This window comes from Choloepus didactylus, chromosome 2, assembly GCF_015220235.1.
Source record: "Choloepus didactylus isolate mChoDid1 chromosome 2, mChoDid1.pri, whole genome shotgun sequence".
NCBI classification, from domain to species: Eukaryota; Metazoa; Chordata; class Mammalia; order Pilosa; family Megalonychidae; genus Choloepus; species Choloepus didactylus.
The window spans coordinates 158,981,860-159,009,750 of record NC_051308.1 but is presented as its reverse complement, the minus strand read 5'-3'; the positions used below and the strand labels follow the sequence as shown (position 1 = coordinate 159,009,750).

Sequence of the window (27,891 nt, the reverse complement as noted above, 5' to 3'; positions counted from 1 at the left end):
AAAAAAGCCCTAATGTGACACGTTAAATTATTTGTTGTCATTTGGACTGTGATGGTTAGGTTCATGTGCCAACTTGGCCAGGTGATAGTACCCAGCTGTCTGGTCAAGCAAACACTGGCCTAACAATTGCTGTGAGGACGTTTGAGGCTGGTTAATAAACCAACAGGCTGGTTTATTAAATCATCAGTCAACTGACTGCAGCTGTGACTGATGACTCACCAAAGGGCGTGCCTTCCATAATGAGAGAATGCAATTGGCTGGATTTAATCCAATTAATCAGTTGAAGACTTATAACCAAGACAGGTAGAGGACCTTCACTTCTTCTTCGGCTGCCCAGTGAAGCATTTCCTGAGAAGTTCATTGAAGTTGCCGGTTCGTTTCCTGAGGAGTTCATCGAACACGTTCGTTGAAGATCCCAGTTCATTTCCTGAGGAGTTAGTCGATGTTGCCAGTTCGTTTTCTGAGGAGTTCATCGGACATCTTCCTTAGAGTTGACAGTTTGCTGACTGCTCTACAGAATTTGGACTCATGCATACCCACAGTTGCGTGAGTCACTTTTACAATTTGATAGTCAGAGACACCTCTCATTGATTCTGTTTCCCTAGAGAAAGCTAACTAATACAACTTGGTACCGGGAGTGGTTCTTGAGAAACAGAATCTTAAAATGGGCTTTTACAATTTGTTTTCTATGCTGATTAGATTCAGAGGCACTAATGACTCTATTTCCAATAATCAAGAGGGCACTGACAGTCCATGGCATGAGTTGGCAAAGGAGATATGCAAAATAGCACCATTTGATTCTCCTAATCATGCTCTAGTACAAAGCAAGGCTCTGGGTGACAGTGTTTTCGACACCTTCACAGAGTTTTGCAGAATTAAGAGGTATAATGATGTTGGCTGGCTGCTCTTAGATACTTTGGATAAAGTTGTAGGAAAAAGGGATGAACTAAAGGCTTCAAATTCAAAACTTAAATGCCATATGACAGATGTAAAGGTTTCTATGTGTGCCCTGAAAGAAAATCTTATTTCCTGTGCCCGCAGACTGGAAGTTTCTGAAAACCAGATGCAGACTCTCATTGTGCGAGTAGCAGATTTACAACGTAAACTAAAATCTCAACCTCTCAGGGTGTCTGCTGTTAAAGTAAAGGCATTGATTGGAAAAGAATGGAATCTGGAAACTTGGGATGGGGACATATGGATTGATAATAATGGCAGTGAGGACATTGGAACCCTGGATTCTACTGAGTCATTGTTAGATTTACCTGTAGAAGGCTGTCCTGAGGAAACAGCTTCCCTACCTCCAGTCTGCCCTAAGGGGCCTGCCATCCAACCCCCACCTAAGGAGATTAACCCTTCAGTGCCTGCTAATCCTGTAATCACCTCCCCTGAGGAAGCAGCCCCCGCTCTTCTGTCTGGAGAGATTAATCCAGTTTTAAGAGATGAAAATGCAACAGAATGTCCTGAGGTAAATGGCTTGAGGGATAAATCTAACTCTTTTCATGACCCACCCCCACCACTAGTTTTTGCTTCAAGACCTGTAACTAGGCTCAAGTCCCAATAGGCCCCAAAGGGTGAGATACAAAGTGTGACCCATGAAAAGGTACACTATACTCCAAAGGAACTGTATGAGTTTTCCAACTTATACAGACAGAAACCAGGGAAATATGTATGGGAATGGATATTAGGGGTGTGGGATAATGGTGGAAGAAATATAAGATTGGATCAGGCTGAATTTACTGATATGGGCTCACTAAGCAGAGATTCTGCATTCAATGTTGCAGCTCGAGGGGTTAGAAAGGGTGTTAACAGTCTGTTTGGGTGGCTGACTGAAACATGGATCAAAAGGTGGTCGGCATTACCAGAGGTTGAAATGCCAGAACTGCCTGGTACAATGTGGAGGAGGGGATTCAAAGGCTTAGAGAGATTGGAATGTTAGAGTGGATTTATCATGGAAGACCTGCTCACACACCTCTGGAATGTCCAGAGGACACACCTTTTACTAGGACTGTAAGGAATAAATTTGTGAGATGAGCTCCATCATACTGAAGAGCTCTGTAGTTGCCCTTCTCTGTAGGTCAGATATTACTGTGGGAACTGCTGTCACTGAGCTGGAATCCTTAAACACAATGGGGATAATTGGGTCCCGAGTCGGTAGAAGCAAAGTGGCTGCAGTTAACCACCACAGACAAGGTGGGCCTGGCTACCATAATGGAAAACAGGCTCAAAGCAGCAATCAAAATAATATGACTCCCAGAGACTTATGGCGTTGGCTAGTGGATCATGGAGTACCAAGTAGTAAAATAGATGGGCAATTGACTAAATTCTTGTTTGAACTACATAGGCAGAAGAATTCTAGGTCACATGAACAAAAGTCTCCCTCAAATTACAAAAACAGAGAGTCATAGCCCCTTAATCAATTCCCAGATTTGAGACAGTTTACAGATCCAGAGCCCCTTGAATGAAGGGAAAGCCAGGTACCCAAAACGTCACTCTGGTCCACCAGTCAGAGTTGGGCTTATGGAGGTCAGGTGATTGATGGAATTTTAGCTCAGGTCCATCTCACAGTGGGTCCAGTGGTCCCCAGACCCATTCTGTGCTTATTTCCCCAGTGCTGGAATGCATAATTGGAATAGACATACTCAGCAACTGGCAGAATCCTCACATTGGTTCCCTGACTCCTGGAGTGAGGGCTATTATGGTGGGAAAGGCCAAGTGGAAGTCACTAGAACTGCCCCTGCCTAGCAAAATAGTGAACCAGAAGCAATATTGGATTCCTGGAGGGATTGCAGAGATTAATGCCACTCTTAAGGACTTGAAGGATGCAGGGGTGGTGATTCGCACTACATCACCATTCAACTCTTCTATTTGGCCTGTGCAGAAAACAGATGGGTCTTGGAGGATGACTGTGGATTATCGTAAGGTTAACTGGGTGGTGACTGCAATTGGAGCTCCTGTACCAGATGTCGTATCATTGCTTGAGCAAATCAACACATTCCCTGGTGCCTGGTATGCAGCTATTGATCTGGCAAATGCTTTTTTCTCAATTGCTGTCAGTAAGGACCCCCAGAAACAGTTTGCATTCAGCTGGCAAGGCCAGCAGTTTACATTCACTGTGCTACCTCAGGGTTATATCAACTCTCCAGCCCTATGTCATAATATTGTCCGCAGGGATCTTGATCATTTCTCCCTTCCACAAGACATCACACTGGTCCATTATATTGATGATATCATGTTGATCGGACCTAGTAAGCAAGAAGTAGCAACTACTCTAGATTTGTTGGTAAGGTATTTGTGTGGCAGAGGATGGGAGATAAATCCAACAAAAATACAGGGGCCTTCCACCTCAGTAAAATTTCTAGGTGTCCAGTGGTGTGGGGCCTGTCGAGATATTCCTTCTAAGGTGAAGGATAAGCTGTTGCATCTGGCCCCTCCTACAACCAAAAAAGAGGCACAATGCTTAGTTGGCCTCTTTGGGTTTTGGAGACAACATATTCCTCATTTAGGTGTGCTACTCTGGCCCATTTACCGGGTGACCAGAAAAGCTTCTAGTTTTAAGTGGGGACCTGAACAAGATGAGGCTCTGCGACAGGTCCAGGCTGCCGTGCAAGCTGCTCTGCCGCTTGGACCATATGATCCAGCTGACCCAATGGTGCTGGAAGTGTCAGTGGCAAATAGAGATGCTGTTTGGAGCCTTTGGCAGGCTCCTATAGGAGAATCACAACGCAGGCCCTTAGGATTTTGGAGTAAAGCTTTACCATCCTCTGCAGATAACTACTCTCCATTTGAGAAACAGCTGTTGGCCTGCTACTGGGCCTTAGTAGAGACAGAATGCTTAACCATGGGCCACCAAGTTACCATGAGACCTGAGTTACCTATCATGAGCTGGGTATTTTCTGACCCACCAAGCCATAAAGTTGGGCATGTGCAGCAGCACTCCATCATAAAATGGAAATGGTATATACGAGATAGAGCTCGAGCAGGTCCTGAAGGTACAAGTAAGTTACATGAGGAAGTGGCCCAAATGCCCATGGCCCCCACTCCTTCCACCTTACCTTCTCTTTCCCAGCCCACAGCTATGGCATCTTGGGGAGTTCCTTACAGTCAGTTGACTGAGGAAGAGAAAACTCGGGCCTGGTTTACAGATGGTTCTGCACGATATGCAGGCACCACCCAAAAGTGGACAGCTGCAGCACTGCAGCCCCTTTCTGGGATGTCCCTGAAGGACAGTGGTGAGGGGAAATCCTCCCAGTGGGCAGAACTTTGAGCAGTGCACCTGGTTGTTCACTTTGCTTGGAAGGAGAACTGGCCAGTGGTGCATTTGTATACTGATTCCTGGGCTGTTGCTAATGGTTTGGCTGGATGGTCAGGGACTTGGAAGGAACATGATTGGAAGATTGGTGACAAAGAAGTCTGGGGAAGGGGTATGTGGATAGACCTTTCTGAGTGGGCAAATGTAATGAAGATATTTGTGTCCCATATGAATGCTCACCAGAGGGGACTTCAGCAGAAGATTTTAATAACCAAGTGGATAAAATGACCCGTTTGGTGGATACCAACCAGCCTCTTTCCCCAGCAACTCCTGTCATTGCCCAATGGGCTCATGAACAAAGTGGTCATGGTGGTAGGGATGGAGGTTATGCATGGGCTCAGCAACATGGACTTCCACTCACCAAGGCTGACCTGGCCACAGCCACTGCTGAGTGTCCAATCTGCCAGCAGCAGAGACCCACACTCAGTCCCCAATATGGCACCATTCCCCAAGGTGATGAGCCTGCTACCTGGTGGCAGGTTGATTACATTGGACCACTTCCATCGTGGAAGGGGCAGTGATTTGTTCTTACTGGAATAGACACATACTGTGGATATGGATTTGCCTTCCCTGCACGACATGCTTCTGCCAAAACTACCATCCATGGACTTACAGACTGCCTTATCCATCGTCATGGTGTTCCACACAGCATTGCTTCAGACCAAGGAACCCACTTCACAGCAAATGAAGTGAGGGAATGGGCACATGGTCATGGAATTCTGCGGTCGTACCACGTTCCCCAACATCGAGAGGCAGCTGGGTTGATAGAACGGTGGAATGGCCTGTTGAAGACTCAATTACAGTGCCAACTAGGTGGCAATACCTTGCAGGGTTGGGGCAGTGTTCTCCAGGAGATGTGTATGCTCTGAATCAGCATCTACTCTATGGTGCTGTTTCTCCCAGGATTCATGGGTCCAGGAATCAAGGGGTGGAAACAGGAGTGGCACCACTCACTATCACTCCTAGTGATACACTAGATCAGCTTTTGCTTCCTGTCCCTGAAAGCTTAAGCTCTGCTGGTCTACAGGTCTTGGTTCCAAAAGGAGGAGTGCTTCCACCAGGAAACACAATAATCCTATTGAACTGGAAGTTAAGACTGCCACCTGGCCACTTTGGGCTTCTTATGCCTCTGAATCAACAGGCAAGGAAGGGGATTACTGTACTGGCTGGAGTGATTCATCCTGACTATCAAGGGGAAATAGCACTGCAACTACACAATGGAAGTAAAGAAGAATTTTTCGGGAATACAGGAGATCTCCTATGGTGTCTCTTAGTACTACCATGCCCTGTGATTAAATTCAATGGAAAACTGCAACAACCCAATCCAGGCAGGACTACCAATGGCCAAGAAACTTCAGGAATGAAGGTTTGGGTCACCCCACCAGGCAAAGAACCACGGCCAGCTGAAGTGCTTGCTGAGGGTAAAGGGAACATGGAATCGGTAGTGGAAGAAGGTCGTGATAAATATGAACTATGGCCATGTGACCAGTTACAGAAACAAGGACTATGATAACATGAATATTTCCTCGTTTTGTTATGATTATGTTTGCATTTGTAAAGCAAATATCTTTGCTTTCTTCTCTGTCTTATCCCCTTATCATATGGCATAACCTGTACTGTTCATTTTGCTGTATTTAAGCTAAAGGAAATCAATTTTAAGAGTTAATGTCACTCAAGGACTTGCACCCTATTCTGGAGAGATTTAGTGCGTTTCCAGATGTATGCTGCACAGTGGAGTATTGTTAGGCAAAATATATGTCTGTTATTGTTATCTACTTAGAGATAAAGTATGGCTTTAGGTGATGTGTATAACTGCCAAGTTGACAAGGGGTGGACTGTGATGGTTAGGTTCATGTATCAACTTGGCCAGGTGATAGCACCTAGCTGTCTGGTCAAGCAAACACTGGCCTAACAGTTGCTGTGAGGACGTTTGAAGCCTGTTAATAAACCAACAGGCTGGTTTATTAAATCATCAGTCAATTGACTGTAGCTGTGACTGATGACTCACCAAAGGGCGTGCCTTCCACAATGAGAGAATGCAATTGGCTGGATTTAATCCAATTAATCAGTTGAAGACTTATAAGCAAGACAGATAAAGGACCTTCACTTCTTCGGCTACCCAGTGAAGCATTTCCTGAGGAGTTCATCGAAGTTGCCAGTTCGTTTCCTGAGGAGTTCATCGAACACATTCGTTGAAGATCCCAGTTCATTTCCTGAGGAGTTAGTCGAAGTTGCCATTTTGTTTCCTGAGGAGTTCATCGGACATCTTCCTTGGAGTTGACAGTTTGCTGACTGCTCTACAGAATTTGGACTTGTGCATACCCACAGTTGTGTGAGTCACTTTTACAGTTTGATAGTCAGAGACACCTCTCATTGATTCTGTTTCCCTAGAGGACCCTAACTAATACATGGACAAAGAAAAAAATTAATTAAAAAGAAGTCAGCCATTTTAGAAACGAAGTGAATAAAATGACACTTTCAAACTAGATTTCCCTTTATTCAGAACTTTGTATTTTTGGTGGGGTTTTTTTTTCCCCATCATTTATTTCTCTTAAAATGCTTACAAAAATACTCTGATGCCATACTGCCATTCAGGTTACAAATGAGACAAGGGAAAAGTGAATTTCAGCAAAGCATTTATTCAGGTATAGTATTAGATAAAAATGAGTGTATTATAAGCTTCAGTTAAAGCATCATTTCTAACTTTTTCCTTATAAAATTTACATGAGAAATAAGAGCTATAAACTTTTCTTCACCAAACAACAATTTTAGGAAGTAAAAAAAATTTCAATAAAGTCCTGAATTCTTTATTCTTTCTGCCTGTAAGCTATTATTCTGTGATGTGTGGGGAAATTACTATACTCTAAACAGTATAATTCTCTCAGAAAGAATTGTCTTCATCTGTTTACCTCCTGTATGTGTATATGTTTCTTTATCTATATATTTAGCTATGCACAGGTATGTACAAATACACGTATGTATGTACATATATACACATATATATATATAGGGTATATACGTACTATGTATGCCTCTATAGCCCGACCATAGCATACATATGTACAGGCATATATGAGCTAAACTAGGTGTTTTGTGTAAATTATTATATAGATATTTTCCAATTTTGCAAGGTGTTTTCAAATCTATTATATCACTTCCTCTCATAAATGTGTGTGATGTTTATAAGAGAAGAAATCTCAGTGCAGAGTTAAGTTAAATGTTTTGCCCATGATAATACTACAGAATCCAGATAAGAACCTAGTCCCTGACTCTTCATTTTAGTAATGCTGCCAACCTCACTTGATAGGCTTCACTCCAGCTGTGTCCAGGAAGGACACCATGTAACCCATTTCTATCTCCTTGAATCAATTCACTCAAACAAAAGGTCATTTTAGACAGAAATCCAGTTTGACTGATTTTTCTCACTGTTATTGACCAGTTTAAATAAAAAAAGCAAATCAGTGTCTCTGTTTCTGTGTCACATAAACACAACCTAAATACTGATCAGGTGCTGTAACAGCCTCCACAACCCATCTGAAACCAAATCTCCTGGATTAAACACCTTTCTCTCTAATTAGAATGTGACTGAAAGGCAGGACTGAAAAAAGGAAAAGAAAGCAGATGATCCTTCCTAAGCAAATACTATTCAATTACAAAGATAGAAAAACAAGCTATTTTTAAAAAATGCAACCACGAGGGAGCAAATTTATCGATCATGTCATTTTTGACTCCTCGTTGCTAGGATGTGGTCTAAATTAAAAGATAGTTGTTGCCTTGGTGAAAAATCTTCTCAGAGCAAAGTAGTAGTGCTCCCCCTGCTGACCAAGAAGACTAAGTTTTTTGGTTTGGGGTTTTTTGTTTTGTTTCGTTTTCAGTTTAAAACAAAGCAAATAAGACAATTAGGTGTGTTTAACAAATAGTTTTGGACTTCACCTGCAAAACTGTATTTCAAGGATAAAAGAAACTTATTTAAATGATACTGGAAATTTTCTTTCCTAGGAGATAATAACTGCTACATATGAAAAGACATAAAGCAAATTCTGAGCAGGTGCCAAGTTCCTTGCTGCTTGAGGCTACTTCTTTGTTTCTTCTTTTCTAACTCAGGATAAGCCTGGTGATTAAGACCTTTCTCAGGTTGACAAATGAAGCTCTATGTGTACCATTTGAATTTTTGAAAAGGTAGAGAGCAAGAAATTGCTTATGTTACTAGTGATTTTTGTTCATCACTAGTTACTTGTTATGGAGGGAAGGGAGAAAAAGGAAGATTTCCACAGAGGACCTATCTTCTTTCACAACAGGAATTATCAAAAGCACCTAGAATTAAAGCTGAGAAGTGGTAGGGGTGAGGTGGTCAGATCATGGAGGGGCAGGTGAGATCCACTGGATTTGAGATGACTGCAACCTATCCAGCTATCTATGTCTGTAAAGAATAGAAATAAGGAAGGAGAATTCAGGGGAGGGGTTGGGTGATGGAGTTATATATTTAAAAGTCATCAACAAACTATAGGTCAGAGTTGAAATCATGAGCATGGGCAAAATCACCCAAAGAGAGGAGATAGAAAATAAAGATTTCTTCATTTCCCAGGCATGGAAGCCTGGGAACAACACTGATATTTAAAGGATAGAACCTTTACAAGGGAACTATCAAAAGAAACTTAGAATACTCAGAGGTTTTGGAGAAAAACTAAGAGAAATTATTTATTACTGGGATGAAGCCTAAGGAGAAGAGAATTTCAAGAAGGAAGAAGTCAACAGCATCAAAAAGGAAAGAGAAGTCAAGAAGGATGAGAAAAAGAAACCTTGGCTTTGCTGTTTAAGAGATCACTGGTGACCCCAAGAGAATTTCTGTATAGTGGTGGGGTGAAATAGCAACTATAATGAGTGACAGTTTAAATGGTAAATGAGCAGTAAAAGTAATGAGGAGAGACAACAGTGCCAAGAGATTTGGCAGTGAAGTAGAAGAGAGAAATAGGGTGGTGCCCAGAGGGAAGATTGAGACAGTAAAAATTTTCCTAAAATTGGCTGACTTGAACACATTTAAAGGCTAATAAGGAAGAGCCTATGAAGAGGGAGAGACAGATGAGAGAAGAAATGATTGGTATAGCCAGGTTCTAAAGAAGCTGGATGAAGAAAGGATCAAGAGTGCAGGCTGAGTCCTGCAAAAGAATAAGAATACATTTTCTTCTAGGACAGGGGGAAAGTAGGAAAGGATATGTAAAATGACTGTTAAATGGTGGGAGTGATTTAAGGAGTTCAGGCTAAGGGGTTAAAATTTTTTCCCAAATGAAGTCAGAAATGAGAACAGAGGAAAGGTCATGGGGGTGGATAGGAGGACATTGAGATGAGGACTTAAAGAGACTGGTCAAGGGTTTCAAGCTAGAGCAGTTGTTATAGGGAGGAAAGGAAAGTCAAACCAACTAAAGATTAGTAAAAGACTCTCTAGGCAGTATTGAAAAGGGCAATAAGACTGGAAATATAAAATAGAAGGGGATGAGTGCTGGCATGGTTGAATGGTTTTCTCCAGTAGCAACAGATAAACCAAAGGCATGAGAAGAAAAACAAACAGTTGGGCTAATTCAGAATTATATATAAATTGCCATGGCTAATGAAATGGACAAAAGAGAAGCCTAGAGAATTAAACGTCCTGGTGATATTGTAGCTGTGTATGTTTGGCTCTGGTGTGCAGGAGAAACATGAAAGTAAGTGAAGCTGGCATGGACAGAAGGGATGGGGTAGAGGGTGAAGGGGTGGAGCTTACAGCTTGGGAAACTAAAAAGGGATCAAGAGACCATAGATGCCAAAGGGACTGAAAAGCAGGTCTAGCAGGAGAGTGAACTCAGAGATGGAGGTTGAAGAACAGAAGCAGGAGTCTGGAAGGGGTTTTGAAAATTTTGAGGGTCTCTGGGATGGAGCATTTCTTGCCAATGATGATAAGGTCTATGGGTTGCTGAAGAGGAGTGTTCATGAAACTCTTTGAAACAGTAAAACTAAGAACCTGATGCCAAATGTTCACAGAATATGGGAGGATGATCCTCAAGTTCAGGTTATAATGACTAAAAAGATAGGAATCTATAATAGGCACCTATTTTGTTAAGCCCCTACCCTGTGCCAGGTACTCTGTGGGGCATTTTGCACATTTTACATCATTTATGTTGCTACCCTGGAAGGAGTCTTTATTTTTCCCATTTTACAGAAGTTGAAACTGAAGCTCAGGGAAATTAGGTGATTTCACCAAGGTCACTCAGCTAGTAAATGGCAAACACGGAATGTGAATTCTCCGCCAGGCTGTAAGTGCCATACTGTCTATCAAGGCCAAGCACATTTTAGGAGCCTAAAAACAATTGTCAGAAAGAAACAAAGAAAGAGAGGGAGGGAGAGAAGAAAGCATAAATTAATGACAAAGAAAATGAATGAAGGACTGGAAAATCCATGTGCTTTCCTCCTTTAAACCCTGTTGCTTCCCAAAAAGAGTGTGGTCTAACAGAATGGCAAAATCTAATTACCAGCAGTAAAGCACAAAGGAGCCCTCCAATTGCTTCCCTCCTCTTCCACCACCATTAAACATGATGCTTTATTTTTAAATCACAGGATAAGCTAAATTAAGTTTCCTACATTAAGCCTTCCTTGTTATCTTCTATCTGTCCTAAATTGCCATGTGGGCCACATAAATAAAACAATCTGTTCTTCTCTAACCTGGATCTTTCAAAAAACTATCACAAACATTGGCTCAGCTTCATGCCAATCCTCCCTCTACTTCCATTAAAGTAATGAAATGGGTTTAGATTCCTCTGAGGACAAACCCAATTGATATGAGGGGAAATTCAGCTGGATTTTGCTGGTTAAAAGCTGAAGTGAGAATGAGAAATGTTTTGTGTCTTTGCAAACTTAAAGGGAAGTGATTTCTCACCACAGTCACTGTAAAAGAGAATGTTTTCACATGTCTCTATTTTTGCTAAATATTTTTGAAAGTGTAATGTTGTAATAAGAGAAAACTCAGCACTTGTGTACAGGCCTTTGGAATATTTTCTAGGACCCTCATCAATCAAATTAGCCTCATGACACTGCTGCATACTGTTGTTAAGTCTGTGACTGCCAGAGGCTGGCACCTCACCCCCAAGTAGGCTGGGGACAGGTAGATAATAATCTTAAATTCATGAGCCCAGAGATCAGATCTCCAAGGGGCAGGAGGAAGTAGAAAATGAAACTCTTTGGCAATCCTCATCTAGTAAATAAGGCAGTTTTCAAAAGGTTGTCTGTGGGAACAGTGTTTCAGTGGTGTCTCAGGGACCTCTAGGGTGAGAAGTTGGAGGCCTGTGGGGACCCATGAGCCTTCCATCTGGTGTAGCTTCAGTCTTACATGTTTTAAGTATTGGGTATATAGTGCGTTGATTTGTGTCCCTCATAAAGATATGTTCAAGTCCTAACTCCCTGTACCTCTGTGGCTTGTTGGGAAATAGGGCTCTTGCAGATGTAATCAGGTTAGGATGAGGTCATCTGTATAAGGGTGGGTCCTAAATCCAATGACTGGTGTCTTTATAAGAGAAAGAAACAGGAAATTCAGGCACAGAGAAACAGAAACACAGGGAAGAAGGCCATGTGAAGATGAAGGCAGAGATTGGAGTTATGCAACCAGAAGCCAAGCAACGCCAAGGGTTTCTGGAACCATCAGAAGCTAGGAAGAGGCAGGGAAGGATTTTTCCCTAGAGCCTTCAGAGGGAGCAAGACCCTGCCAATACCTTAATTTAGACTTCTAGCCTCCTGACTGTGAGAGAATAAATTTCAATTGTTTTAAGCCATTCAGTTTGTGGTAATTTGTTACAGCAGACCTCGGCTGGGTTTCCAAATAAGATTTCTCTTAAGCAAAGATCATGCTGATTCAAAAGCAAACAAACCAACAAATGAAAACAGTTAACTTTTAAGGTTCTGATTAGCTCCAAAAACACACTCTGATTATATTCTATGAAGCAACTACCCCAAAGGTAGAAAGCTGTGATTTGCTATGGTTTGAGGAGATCCGCAGGCTCTGTTTGCTCAAAAAATCCACCCTACAGTTTTTCAGATGGCGAACTGAAGGAGAAAGGTGTTTGATCCAGTGAGGTCCAGAGTGCTCTGGGAGAAAGGGGGCCTATCAAGAGATCCTGAGGGGCCCTGGGGATCCAAGGAGCGAGGGGCAACGTGGGGACCTTGAGCACATGTAAGGCAGAAGAGTCTCTGAACTGGGCTATGGAGTGCTTAGGAAAATTCCACACTTTAGCTAAGATTGGCCCTAGAGCCGGCTTAGGTAAAAGGCTTGAATTATTTCTGGTATCCGAGGAAACATAATTAAGAGGACTCAGGTGATTAATCCTTTCTAAAATTGATGGAGAAATTCCTCAAAGTCTCAAACACGGGTTTGTATCAAACAAGCTTGGTTAATCAGAGAGACTCTACCCATAACCAGACAAGATGAAATATATGTTGGGAACATTGTGTATGGATGTGAAGTGGAAAGACAAGCGAGATTAAATCCTTGTCTATTCCAAGCCTGAGGAGAAGAGGAGAGAAGAGTGTGATACTTGGGTCCAGGGTTAATATAGAAAAGGTGACGTTCAATATTTGTAATATTTTACATGGCTAAGATTGATTTTTCGTTTATGACAAGTAATACCTAAGAACAAGGGTAATATTATTAGTACGCAAGTATAAATTGAAGATCATTCATACATTTACTAGGCAATTTCTTTTGGATTCTTGAATATCTATATCCTTCTACAGCAGCTTGCACATAGTAGGTGTAAAATCGGTATACGCTGAATAACACGTAAGGAAATATTTTGTGAGTATTAAGCTTTTCATACCCCAGGCAACTAATAGAGGCTTCTCAAGGGGTGGGTCCTTGAGAGCTCCCGTGTCAGTGTTAACTGAGAATCTTCAAAACTATTAAAGACTTTTTAATACTCAAATTAATTGTACCTGTGTGGAAAGGGACTGTAAGGGATCTCTGCAAATTGAATCATGTGATAAGACCCTTACTAGCAGTGTACATAGAGGTCACAGCCCGCTTTCAGGGACTAGCTTTGGGGATAACAATGTTAAAGTATTCCAGGCATTAATTAAAAAAAAAAATCAATTATTTATAATGGCAGTGCAATGTGTTTAATGTAATTTGAGGAAAATATACCATTACAATGTAAATAAAGCCTTTGTGGGAAAGTAGGACTGGTATTGAAGGCTTAGTTTCTATATATAAAAGAAAACCTGTTTTTATATTGTTTCTTGTCAAACAAACTTCCTAGTTGAAATCTTGTGAACCTGGATTAAGACAGTCAGGGACTGTTATCTTAGAGGACAAACTATTGCTAAATGCCCTAAACTTCTTTCTACATAATACATAATTTTATCAAATGAGATAAATTTCCACAAACACAAAATAGTAAATAGGATAATGTTGGTTTTTTTTCTCAAATTTACTCATGTACTTGTTTAAACAAAAATCTCCTTGGTGATTATTATTGGGTTAACTGTTGACTGTTCTAAAAATTATTCCCTGCTTAGTATACAACTTTTGTATTACATGTTAATTCATTATTAATAATATAATAAACCTTAATCGTGAAAAGTACTCCTGGATATTAATAACAAATTCCAAGTTCATGAGGGCATGCATATTCCAGAAAAATTTTAGGGTGATGATAAAATCAAAAGCCAGCCTCCTGGTTATCTACCCTGTTTTCACCCTCATCCTTTTCATTCTATTCTCAACCATACAGCCAGTGATCCTATTAAAAAAGAAGTCAGAATGCTTCACTCTTCTGCTCAAAACCCCACAATGACCTAAAACCCCAAATCCTTAGAGAGTCTCTAAGATCCTACCTGGCCTAATCTCTGATGGTTCTACTGCTTGCTCACCCTGCCCCTGCCATTTTGGCCAGTTCAGGACTTTTGCACTTGCTGTTACCTGTGCTTGGAACAGTCTTCTCCCAGAATTCCTCGTGGTTTGTTCTCTCTGCTCCTCCACAACTTCAGTCAAGTATTACCTCCTCGTTAAGGCCTTCTCTGCACCCCCCCCCCCCAAATTTATAGTATTACTCCCTACTCTGGACATTCCCTACCCCTTTTCCCTGTTTAATTTTTCTCCTTAGCATTTATCTCCATCTAATATATGTGTTTTGCTTTATTACCTTTATTATCTGTCCCCTCACTAAAATATAAGCTCCTTAAGGGCAAGGATGTTTCTCTGTTTTGTTCTGTTTTCAGCAGCATCTCAAGCACCTTCAAGAGTACCTAGTACCTAACAGATGAACATAGATATTTGTTGAATAAATTGAATGAAGTCAAATAACACCAATTTTCTGAATCAAGAATAAGTAGGAAAAATGTAAGAAAATATGTAGTTTAAACCTATTAGGCTTTACTATTTTGGACCAACTGCTGTTGATAAAGTTAGAACACCCGAATAAAATGAATCTTCTGATTAGTGGATTTTTTTTATCTTCTTTCCCACAAAACCTGCCACAGATAATGCTAGTGAGTAGCAAAAATACTGCTTTGCATTTCATCCACTTTCTCTATTCCTTTCCACCCACTCTAAAGGCACAAAAGGGATTAGAAGTAGGAACAAAAGCAACAGATAATGTCAAACTGGGTTAACAGTACCTGAAAAAAAAGACAATTGCTTTTATCTATGAATATTATCAAATGTGGCACAAAAGGACTTTCATCAATCAGGCACTCTACCCGGTTTAGTTTAAGCCAACTAAGTTCAGGTGAATATCCTAAAAATAGATAAGATAAAAATCACAGACTAATGGACTAGAAGATCATTCTCATTACACAAGGAGGCAGTGTTGCTCAGAAAACTAAAGATCCTACTTCCTTAGCTAAGTGACAGATATGAATCATCATAGCATACCCAAAACCACTGCAGAGAGAACCAGTGTAATTTTTCATATAACTACTGGTCCAACATCTCCAAAGCTCATTATCTTCTGAACAGAAGTTGACGTTGCAAGAAACCCAACACAGATGCATAGAGGCATTTATAAAACCCCATTGGAAGCTGGCCTGTTTGAATACTCACTAAAAATGTAACATTGTTTCAGGTTGGGATTTTGCCTTCCATAGGAGTTTCTATAATATTTTCTTTCAAGAAAGCTTTTTAAAGGTAACTTGAAAGGAAAACACAGCTGTTTTCCTATCACCTTTAAATTCTACAACTTTTCAAAATGTTAAACTTATCTCAGCAGGAATTCAAGTCTTTATTTAAACAAGTCTGTGGGGGTCCAAAGCAATGCTAAAGTGAGGACTCAGGATTTCCCTTCTTTTGCTTTATCAGTGTCTTATTAATTCACTCCTAGAAATAAAGACATTGATGAAGTATGCTATGAAGATTAGAGTTACAGCTCAATAAAGTCACAAAACCAACTAGAGTAATGGGTTTTACTTGTGAAATCAACTCTCAATTATTCTGTTTGTGGATTACTATTTGGTGGAGTTTCCACATGGATTGTTAATACCATGCTGGCTTTCTTATGCTATAAACATTCTCCCCAGCCCACTTAGTCTACTCTCAGCTGGTGGGTGGGTGTAAATCATTTAAAATGCCACCTGCCTAAAGCAAATCCTAATTAGGATGGGAAATCTAGGGAAATAGGATGACAATGCAATCCATTTCAAGGCCAACCAAGCAACTTTTGGGGATTGCTCACACACAGTTTTGCTTCCAATAACACAACAAATTTGTTGTGGACAGAACTGTAGCTTTTTTGAAGACAGATAATATTTTTAGGCATACTCCTAAAGGCCTAATTCAGGACGCTGAGTGGCCCAATAATTTGCATTTTCACAAATTGGGACTAGAGAAGAACTGGGTATGTGTAGAGCCCTTCCTGGGTTCCTAGAAGTAAATCCAAGGAGTACTCTTCCAATTGGTACTTACCTCTTCCTTTTTAGGTCTCCCTTCTACTCCAAATCAATATTGATAAGTATTTGAATTTGATGAAAAGCAGATCGTAGGAAACTTTTCAGATCTCATGATAACCTGAGCATGCTTTATTATTATTTTTTTTTATTTTGAAATAAATTCAAAGTTATAGGAACAGTTGCAAAAACAATACTAACCCCATACACAGAATTCCATCATACCCTGAACCCCCTCCCCTGATAGCCCAATCCACCAACTTTAACACGCTGTCACATCGCTATTTCTTTCCCTTCCTCCCTCCCTATCTATCATCCATCATCTATTGCTCTGTCTTCTGAACATATGAGAGCTAGCTGCTCACACCCTTGAACAAACACTATAATTCACATATACACTTCCCATGAATAAGAACATTCTTTTATGCAATCCCATTAAGCGCAGCTAAGAAGTACAAGAGATTCAACAATGATACAAAGCTTACATTCTATATTTCCTTTTCCTATGTCTCAATTGTGACCCTTTGAGCCTCCTGTCCTCTATCCTCCAATCCCATCTAGGTTCATCCTTGGCATTCAATTATCATCTATTTAGACTGTTGCCTTTTTTCTCAATTGTGGAAACATATATACAGCTTAAATCTTCCCAATCTACCCCCTCCCTAGCCTTTCATTAGTGGGATCAATCACATTTAGAATGTTGTAATGCTCTTTCCCACCATCCATTACTAAAAATTTCCCTTCACCCCGAACAGCAACCCTACACTCATTTCTTAACTCCTCATTGCCCCTTCCCCCATTTCTCTTAACCCATACTCTACTTTTCATCTCTATGGTTATATTCTCTAACAATTTCTTTGTGTTTACTGTGGGACTTAAAAGTAACCTCTTAAATCCATAACAATCTTGTTTTTCTTTGATACCACCTTCATTTCAATAGGACACATAAACTATGTTCCTATACTCCTCCATTCCCTCACCTTTATATAGTTGTCTAAAATTACATATTTTACATTGAGTTCAAAACCACTGATTTGTCATTAGAGTTTGTGTATTTTATATCATGTAGGAAGTAAATAATGGAGTTACAGTTTAAAAATTATTGACTTCTATTTGTATTCCATTGTGGTTGGAGAATGTGCTTTGAGTATATTTAATTTTTTTTAAATTTCTTGAGGCTTGTTTAATGTCCCAGCTTATGGTCCCTTCTGGAGAAAGATCTGTGATCACTAGAGAAAAATGAGTGCCCTGGTGATTTGGGATGTAAGGTACTATATATGTCTGTTAAAATTCTCTATATCTCTTTCTCCTTTCTTTGTGTCTCTGTTGGTAGGGCTTCCTTTAGAATCTGAAGTAGGGCAGGTCTTTTATTGGCAAAGTCTCTCAGCATTTGTTTGTCTGTGAAAAATTTAAGCTCTTCCTCAAATTTGAAGGAGAGTTTTGCTGGATAAAGTATTTTTGGTTGGAAATTTTTTTCTCTCAGAATTTTAAATATGTCATGCCACTGCCTTCTCACCTCCATGGTGGCTGCTGAGTAGTCACAACTTAGTCTTATGTTGTTTGCTTTGTTTGTGGTGAATTGCTTTTCTCTTGCTGCTTTCAGAACTTGCTCCTTCTCTTCAGTATTTGAGAGTCTAATCAGAATATGTCTCAGAATGGGTTTATTTGGATTTATTCTATTTGGAGTTTGCTGGGCATTTATGCTTTGTGTATTTACATCATGTAGAAGGTTGGGGAAGTTTTCCCCAACAATTTCTTTGAATACTCTTTCTAGACCTTTACCAGTCTCTTCCCCTTCTGGGACACCAATGAGTCTTAAGTTTGGACGTTTCATTTTATCTATCGTATCCCTGAGATCCATTTCGATTTTTTTCTCCATTCTTTCTTTTGTTCTTTCATTTTCTGTTCTGTGGACTTCTAGGACACTGAGACGTTGTTCAACTTCCTCTAATCTTGTATTGTGAATATCCAGAGTCTTTTTAATTTGGCCAACAGTTTCTTTTATTTCCATAAGATCTTCTATTTTTTTATTTACTCTTGCAATGTCTTCTTTATGCTCTTCTAGGGTCTTCTTTATGTCGCTTATATCCTGGGCCATGGTCTTCTTGATGTCCTTTAAATCCTTTGCCATGTCTTCATTCCTTGATTGTAGTTCTTTGATTAATTCTGCCAAGTACTGAGTCTCTTCCGATATCTTGATTTGTGTGTTTGGAGTTGGATTCTCCATATCGTCTGGTTTTATCATATGCATTAAGATTTTCTGTTGTTTTTGGCCTCTTGGCATTTGTTTTGCTTGATAGGGTTCTTTCAAGTTGTAAAAAAAAAAGGATATCAATCTAATTTTTCAGAAACACAGTTTGGTGACGTACACTTTCTCTAACCAGCAGATGGCGTCTGTGAGTCACCTATACCCCTCAAGTCAGTTCTCAACCTTTTTCCTGCGGTGTGTGGGGAAATGATTCTTGTGGGGTTCAGTTGGAGAACTCAGTTTGGGTGTGTTGCTGGAGCTGTCCGCCCTGAATGTGGGGCATGTACACGGGTGGCCAAGGAGGAAGGGCAGCTTTAATATTCAAATCCCCCAGGTTCCCGGAGATTCAAGGCTGCTGCAAGAGTCTAAGCCTTCATTTCATTTCAGCCCCAGACCCTCTCTCTCGCTGTCCCACAAATCACCAGACTTGGCATAGTGTCCCTGGGTTCTCCGAGCGGGTCCCCCTCCCAGCTGTGATCCTCCAGGAGCTCAGCCGAGGGAATGCTGTGCTATATCACCAGTGCGCGCTGTCCCTCAAGGGAAGCCCCGGGAAGCTGGGCCGTGCAGCAGAGCTCTCAGCCTGAAGAAAAGTTGGCCGAATGGGGCGTCTCAACTCCCCCCTTCTTCACACAGTTCCTCCTTCCCAGCTCCAGGACAACTGGTGGGGCTTTGGGCTGTGGGCATGGCCCCAGGCAGGAGTTTATCCAGCTCTCCGGGGAGCCAGCTGTGAGCCGCAGGGTTTCTTTCAGCTTCTGGCTCTCCCCTCCATTCCCCCGGCCCCAAGGGTATCTGCAGCAGACTATCCTCCAGGCCAGATATCGAGAGGCCGGCCCAGCCCTCCCTTGCTGTGTTTTACTGCGTGGTTCCCACTCCTGTAACTGCAGCCGCTCCTGGGTTTTTCCCCTTTTTTTTTTTTAAAAGAGCCAGTCAGTCTCCAAATGCCAAGCCCTGACTTCCCCACAACGCCGTGCAGCTGCGGGTCTTCCAGCCAGGTTACTCACTCGTTTCAGAATGCAGACTCCCGGTTTCACCAAGTATATGGCCCCTGTGGAACTAGCAGAACTCGTCCAGCTGGCGTATCGCTGTAACCGGTATTCTGGGTCACTTTCTGGTTTTTATCTAGTGTTTTTCACGGAGGTGTTTTTTTGCCCTGTCTCACCTAGCCGCCATCTTAGTTTCTCCTCTGTTTTTCTATTAAAAATAAAAGAAATTTGAAAACTCAAGGTACTACTTAAATCCATTGAGGTCAGATATAATATTTTCTTCTATTATGCATAAGTAAGAGAGCTTAACCAAACAACAAAAACAAACAAACAAAAAAAACTAGGGGTTTACAAGGAGACCTAAGACTTTTATTTCACCATATAAATATCTACAAGTCAAGGAATGAGCCATTGAGTACAGGGACATCCTAGAAACTATCATGTGAGTCCACATTAGGCACTACAGTTTTTGTCGTCTATACCATGTCAATGAATGTGTAAATGATCCTACTGCAAAATTATTTGTACTCCAGGTTCTCACCAGAAATATAATTTTACACACTCTGCTGCCAAATTTACATTGGCAGCTCACGGACCCAAAGTAATATTTAATAACAGCTACTCCCCATAGACATTGGTTTCCTTAAATCTGTAATTAGGGCCCTTATAGAATTAATTCTTTGAAGTTACTGAATTAAGTTTACTTAAGTTACATGAGGTACATATTTTTTTAATCATGCAGAAAATATAGATTTTCCACATTACCACCCCCCCCCTCATTATTAACAGCTTGCATTAGTGTGCTACCTTGGTTACAACTGATAAAAGAATATTATTGTAATTGTATTATTAACTAGAAACCATAGTATACATTAGGGTTCACTCTTTGTGTTGTACAGACATACAAAGATTTTTAAAAATTTTTATTCTAGTAACATATATACAACCTAAAATTTCCTCTTTTAATCATGTTTAAATATACAATTCAGTGCTGTTGATTATGTTCACAATGTTGTGCTACCATCCCTACCATCTATTACCAAAACTTTTCTATCACCCCAAACAGAAATTCTATGCCAATTAAGCATTAATTCCCCATCCCTTATATCCACCCCAATCCCTGGTAATCTGTATTCTAGTTCTGACTCTATAAATTTGCTTATTCTAATTATTTCTTATCGGTGAGCTCATACAATATTTGTCCTTTTGTGTCTGATTTATTTCACTCAACATGATGCCTTCAAGGTTAATCCATGTTGTTGCATGCATCTGAATTTCATTCCTTTTTACAGCTGAATAATATTCTATCGAATGTATTAATTTACTGTAACTAAATTTGCTTAAGTAGTAACTCAAGGACTTGTCCTACCTAGAGTTTACTAGAGTGGCCAAAATTATAGACTTTGGAGCTACACTACCTAGCTTTCAAATTTCACTGTACTATTTATTAGTTACAGCATCTTATGCAAGTTATTTAACCTCTTTGTGTAAAAAGGGAATGACAACAATAATAGTACCTACCTCAAAGAATGCTGTCCCTGCACAATTGCATATTTGTATGAAAAACATTATGAGTCTTATAAGTGACTATGATTTCTTCTGTATTGTGGCAAACAAGAATATGTATCCACTTCTCCTTCCAGGGCCCACAGGAAGCACCACTAATCAACCCTGATCCTCTTCCTTACTGAAACTGTACAAAGCCTCAGAATTTTTCTGTAACACGGACCTCCAAGTAGCTACCACTAATACATCAAAGCTGGCATGTAAGTAAAACCTACTAGTCTTGCTGGGCTAGAAGTACTCTTTCCACTAAACCACCCTTCCAGGTATAAGGAATAGTAAAACCAAAGAAATTAATGCAGAGAATACGAAATTTGCTTATGAAACAACAAATATAAGAAGACAATGTAGGTTTTTATTTATTTATCAAACATCTTATTAACTTATTATGTGCCAGGCACTATTCTAAACACTGTGAAATATTAACTATTAATATTGAATAATATAAAATTTACAATAACCCTTTGAATAGATAATTTTATCCCTATTTACAGATGAGGAAACTGAAGCAGGAAGCAGTTAAAAAATGTTCAAAATCACACAGCTAATAAATAGAACCAGGGAATCTGGCTGCAAAGGCCAGCTTTTAACCACCCTACAATGATCCCTGTCTTTGAGGGTAAGGAAGAGAAAATGACAGAGCTGGGCTTTAGGAGGGTTAAGCAGCTGGCAGGAAGTAGGAAGGACTGGGGGAAAGGGGAGGACAGTAATATTGCTATTATTTGCTAAACATTTAGTATATACTAGGTTCTCTACAGAATATTTTACATACACTCTTCATTTAATTCTCACAACTCATTGAGGCCAATACAATTATTATTCTCATTTTACAGATAAGGTAATTAAGGGCCAAGGAGATTAAGAAATGACACATGGGTAGTGAGTGGCAGAGCTAGGACTCAAACCCAGTTCTTCCTGACTCCAAACCTAGGTTCTTAAACACTCACAGGATATGACTGTATTCTATGTGAAAAATAGTAGGAATGAAAAAGTAAAACTGATATAAGACATATGTGAATCTATGGAGCTAAGCAACTGTTCCAACGTCTCAAGAAGAAAAGGGAGGAGTCAAAGATGACTAAGGTTTAAAGGGTGAGTAACTTGAGGAATAGTGACACTGTTCAAAGTAATAGGGAAGTCAGGAAGAGCCCAGCCTTGGGGAGGAAGATGAGTTCATACTTGGACAACATGTGTCCCTAAGCAGGAAAATCGTGTATAGAGCAGAGAGTTATCATGTTCACATTTGATCACGACAATCATCCGTCAGGTTTTCCAAAACCCATACAAAGGCTGAACTTGAACTCCTAGTTCTTGCCTCTCCAACAGATTTTTCTGACCTCCTTTACTATTGAAACAATAAGAATAATTTAAAAAGTGAAGTCAGAAGGAAAAATTAAAGAAAGCTGCTAGTTTATTAAAAACAGGGTGGTCTTTTCCTCCAGGAGTTTCTGGTCTATGTTTAATTCTAAAGCAACCAACACGAGCTTCTGGACACCATCCCCAACCAATGTTTTGTCATGCAGTATAATAGGCAATGCCATCTTTGCAGAAATAGGAGTTATACCTTTTGGGAAACCTATGTTTCCTCTATATCCACCAGTACCACCACCGCCACCACCACCATTTAGAGGAAATGAGGGGAATTTCTCTAAGAAAAAAATTCTTGATCGATGGTAAAAATGTCAGTTTCCTGCCATTAATTAGTTGTGGCAATTAATTAGTCAATAAATTAAGATTTTTTTGTGTTCACTTAGTTCCCTCCTGTATAACTGAGTTGGCTAGATTCAATTTAGCTCAGTCTGTAAGAGGTTACAAAGAGGTTAAAAACTTCCTGATTACCAAACCAATTAGTAGAGGGTCCTTTCCAACTCTTCATATTCTATTATTTGAAAAGGTAAAAAGAACGGACAAGACGACTTGAGCATAAATAGAACATTAGAGCTGAAAATGGCATTAGAGTTCATGTCATGCAATTCCTATAAGTTAGAAACCAAGAAAGTGAGGTACAGGGTCTTGACTCATTCTGCATCAAAGAGATGGCTAGCAACAAAATCCAATCTAGAACTGAGATCCCAATTCATAATCTTTTGCTTTTCCCACTATACCACGGTGTCTTTTCTAATGGTTAGTTTAGAAATGTTTGCCTTAGGTGATCCCAGAGCGAGTGACAAGGAAAACACACATACACACACAAATATATCACTGAACTGAGAGAGATTTATGTGTTGGATTTAAGTTCTTACAAAATGAAATCCCATAACACTTCAACTGCAACATAAAAGTATTAGACTGCTTTATGTGCTTTTTATAGTGCAGTATAATGACTATAGCCTCAGACAGAACTTCTGGTCTCACAGCCACAGACACTGCATAACCTCAGAAAAGTCACTTTGAACTTATGGCTCCTGAGACTAAAAATAAAGGTGATGACATCCTTCCTACCTGAGAAGTGTCCTCAGCCACATTTGTACATGATCCCCACTCTGGCTTTGCTGCTGGAGGAGTAAAGGAGGAAAAGGATGCTGAGCCAGGTAGACAGGAAATAAAGTGGGCGACAGAGAGTGCCAGCCAAGTCCTCCACCAATATCCCAAATTCCCATCTTCAACCCCCTTGTCTTTTATCCAAGAAGGATACAGAAATAGAGACAAAATTCTCACATGGAAACTCATGTGAGTCAACTTGGCACTGCCTAAGGAAGTCTTGGCAAAGTACACATTTGCTCATCCCCAGGGCTGGCTCTGTCCACAGCCTCTGTGCTGAGCTGTGAGGTTCAGTATGCACAACTGGTCAATGCCTGGGGACTCAGAGAGAGGCACTAAATGAACGTAAAAAAGATGACCAAAATTCATTATTTGTATAGATAAGTCTTCTTATCTTCTCAACAAGAGTGAAAAGGAAAATATGAAATTAATCTCATGCCTCCTCTGAGGCAAAAACAACATGGCACATAAAATAGCTTCCCACTCTAAACATAAAGGCACATACCTCTTCTAACACTTGGGTGATTCAAGTCTTCGTCAGGGTTCTATTCTGAATGATGGGCTTTATGATATTTACAGTTCCAGGTCTAATGTACTGAATACACCTCTTACTCTAAAATGAATTTCTTTTTTTAAAAATCACACTAATATTCACATACTCATTTATTCATTCATCAACAAATATTTGTTGAGTGCCTGCCATACGCCAGGAATATAGTAGTGAGCAAAACAGATGAAAATCTGGTGCTCATGGAAATTAAATTCTAGTCAGAATTTTTTCAAAGTGCCTCTTTATTTTCAAAGTACCAATTTAATAAATGTCTGATGAATGAGTGAATGATAAATAATTCTTGGGATGATCTGTGGGATCAGATGAACCATATTATAAAAATGCATTGTGAACCATATAAAACCTAAAATAAAGTTGTATATTTTATTAATTAATCCTTGAATTTCATCTCCATATCCCCTCACCTCCTGTTTTTCTTTTTGGCCAGCAAGCTACAAAACAAAACAGAAATAATTCCTAGGAAGTGCTTCTCCCAAGGCAGTGAGTATAAAATATCAACAAAGGAGAAAGAGGCTCTGACAAAGAGAAAAGAAGGGAAGCCCTGCCAAGAATCACCCTCATTTAGTAAATTCCTTAATTTAGAGATCTCATGCTCTTATGCATCTCATGCTGGTTTAAAGCATCATTTTTAAAAATTTATTCAACCCAAAATTTCCCCTTTTAACCGCATTCACATATATAATTCAATGCTGTTAATTATAAACAATGTTGCCTATCATCAACTTTTTATAAGCCCACTGAAGTGGCATCTCAAAAAGTAACACAAAAACCAACACTAAAATACCAACCAACACTAAAATAATCTGGCTGAAAACTTACTTCAAGAAGTTTCAGAGATGACCCTCTACAGCTTGGCTTTTGAGGTTCCATGCTGTTTTAAATTCAGCTGAGCCCAGCACAATACTTTTGGCCTCCAGTCAGTGGCAACTTTATTTTCATAATGTCCTGGGTGGTGCAGCAAGTGTAGGTGTGGGTCAGACAAACCCAGGTGTTTCATAATGCAGTCAGGTACAGAGTGTGTCCTTTTGCCTCTGGGTAGTAAAGTCATGAGGATAAAAGATTAAGGGAGAAAATCACCAAAGCATCAAGGAATGGCAGCAAATATGGAAACATGGATATCAAATCTTGGGTAATTATTAAAACAAATTTCCAAAGAAAGAAATACCATCATTGGATGAAGCCACTTTTTACCCTCCCCATTCAAGACAACTGGGTGAAAAAAGAAAAGGATTTATTGTTCTATGAGGAAGTCCAAAAAAAAAAGCAAAATACAAGAACACCAAAAGCACATAACATTTGCTAGCATAAATAATGCTACCTTCATCTCAGTACAACCTCCATTTAGAAGGTAAATCTAAAATAAAAGGAATGTACCAGGCTTACTTTGCCATCACTTTTGAGCAAAGTGTCATCCATATTACTATCGGCTAGATCCACATCCAAAGAAAACACCTGATGCCAAACAACAGCTTACAAATAATACCAAGGACATGCAGGTAAAAAGAAGTCACTGAAATAAAATATAAGCACTAATGGCAGTAAACAGCCGTAGTACTGTGGAAAGTCAAGAAAGTGGCCCTATAAGGTCCAGGATGAGCTACCACCATCTTGAGGCTAACAGTAGTAAGAGGTGGGCTCAAATCGTGATTCTGTTCTCAGATCATCCTCTTAGGCAGTCCCTTGGAATAAGGATAACTTCACTGCTAGTATTCATAAAGCAGTTGAAGCAGCTCTCTTTTTAATTAGAGGAATCCAAGTAATAATGACCAGAAGCTCTATGATGTATATTGAAAGAACATGCTCAAGACAATTTTGACTTTTGTTAAATGGCCTCTAAGACACCATGAGCAGCTGGAGTGTCCTGTAACAGAAAGGCTTGGGCAGGAGAAGGAGATGCATGGCAGGGGCCAGATGGTGGCGGTGGTGGTATAGATGTAAGGGGCAGATGTAAGAGGAGAGGCATAAGTGATGCTTTTTGATGTTTTTGTTGACTAATTCTAATCCTTTGCTTTTGAATACTGTCAAATTATTTTAAGAGTATTGATTCCTCCTCTTTCAAACATTTCATTCTTCCCTCAGTCTTCCTTTGCTGACTTTTTCCCCTTCCCGTGCCTTTTCTCTTCCTCCTTGCCTCCAGGTTTCTGAGTCAAAGAAAGAGAAGAAGTGACAAGGGAGAATAAGAGTGTGATCAGAATTAGAGGGGGGAGCTGTTTTATCTCCCTTGAGCTCTGGTTCTGTCAGAATCTATATGAGTATATATAAACTTGTGGAAATTATTGCAGAATGTGGCAGAGAAGGAGACTTAGGGAAAAAAGTCTACCATTGTAAAGTCCAGCCAGGAAACAGATTAAAACACCCACAGTCATTTATTGCACTCCCATGCATTCCACCATCCGAGTTCAATGTTACATATAAGCATACAGGAAACTGCATGCCACAGGTCCGAGGTGTGCATGAAGAAGATGACTAATGACAACACCTTGCCAGTGACCCCAAAGCCAATGTTTAAGGTGGACAGTCTCCGTCCCAAACATTCTGATGGAAAGTGTGTCCTCCAACAGTTCTCTCAGATGATTTGGAAAATACATGAAGGTTGTTCATCTTTGGGACACAGGCATATGCATTATTGGGGCACAGACATTTCAGTGACTAAAAAAAGCCACAGTGTTTGGGAGAAAAACCTGATATTTCTAACAATAAATTTATGCCCTACATCAGTGAGTAAAAAACAAATAAAACAAAACACACAAATAAAAGAAATACGATTTTAAAGAATGATAATAAAGGCATGTTGAAGGGCATCATTATTTTATTATTAGAATACCGGGGTATTTTGAAGTGTTAACTTGTTTTTCTTTCCTCCCTTGTGTCTTGTCATTTTCTTCTATCTTCAACCTGCCTCCCAATTAAAGAACATAGATAATGATGTGCTTATTGCCTCCAAGTAGCTTTGGGGCAAGGTGGGAAGCAGAATAGGACTAAAATCTTTTTCATTAATCTTCCAAGGGGGTAGGAGATTATAGGGGTTTTTGTGACAGGGATGAAAGGAAAGAGATGCTAGACATAGAAAAAGTGTCTTAGCCAGAAATATGAAGAGAGGGGGAAAAAGACTTTCACAGATAGAAAGATATTCCCCTTGCACCAAATTTGTGGCTGAGGGGAGAGGAGGAGGAGAGTGAGAGAGTTCTGCAGGTTCTCAGAGTAAAACAAATCTGAGCCTGCTCTTGCCAGCACACTGGCACAACAGCAAGACCCACAGAGAAAAGGGCCATACAATTAAGGATGTCCAACAATCTTAGTGCAAAATGTCCAAATAATTTCAGCAGTAAAGGAAAGCAGATCATACTAACAGGTGATATATCAATTAAGGTTCTTAGTTTCGAAGCAAACTGCACGTGGCTTAAGAAAAAAAAATTACCTCAAGCAAAAGATGGAATGGACTGGAAGGTTATGGGGAACTTTAGAGAATCAAAGGAAATCTGGGAACACCTTGCTTCAGAAAGGGCAGGATTAAGGAAACTCTGATGAGCTGGGTAAGAGGAAGCACAGGCCATCCCTTCAGGTGCTGACACCAGGTGGATGAGCTCCAATCTTGCCATCATTGAGCCACTCCTCACAAATGTTAAATTCCTGGAACAGTCAGTGGAACCTTCCTCAGATCCCGTGCCCAACCCTCAGCCAAGAAGACAGTAGGCATTGGGGGAGAAGTATTTCCCTAAGGAAAAATCAAGGTGCTAGTAAAAAACAAACAAACAAACAAAAAAACAAACCAGAAACATGCCCACTACAGATGGCCCTTTTGGATACATTAAAAATCTCATATGTTTGATTAATTTTT

General features: G+C 40.1%; 1 protein-coding gene and 1 long non-coding RNA gene across 2 annotated transcripts in view; one reads left to right on the top strand and one right to left on the bottom strand.

The window, feature by feature from the left end:
• LOC119527109 (uricase) overlaps window positions 1-27,891 on the bottom strand; it is a 101,528-nt gene that overhangs the window by 55,206 nt on the left and 18,431 nt on the right. The gene's annotated exons all lie outside the window — the stretch shown is intronic.
• On the top strand, window positions 491-27,747 carry LOC119527114. The gene is made up of 3 exons (XR_005215329.1): window positions 491-546; window positions 21,082-21,204; window positions 26,191-27,747. It is a non-coding gene; the product is annotated as an uncharacterized LOC119527114 (long non-coding RNA).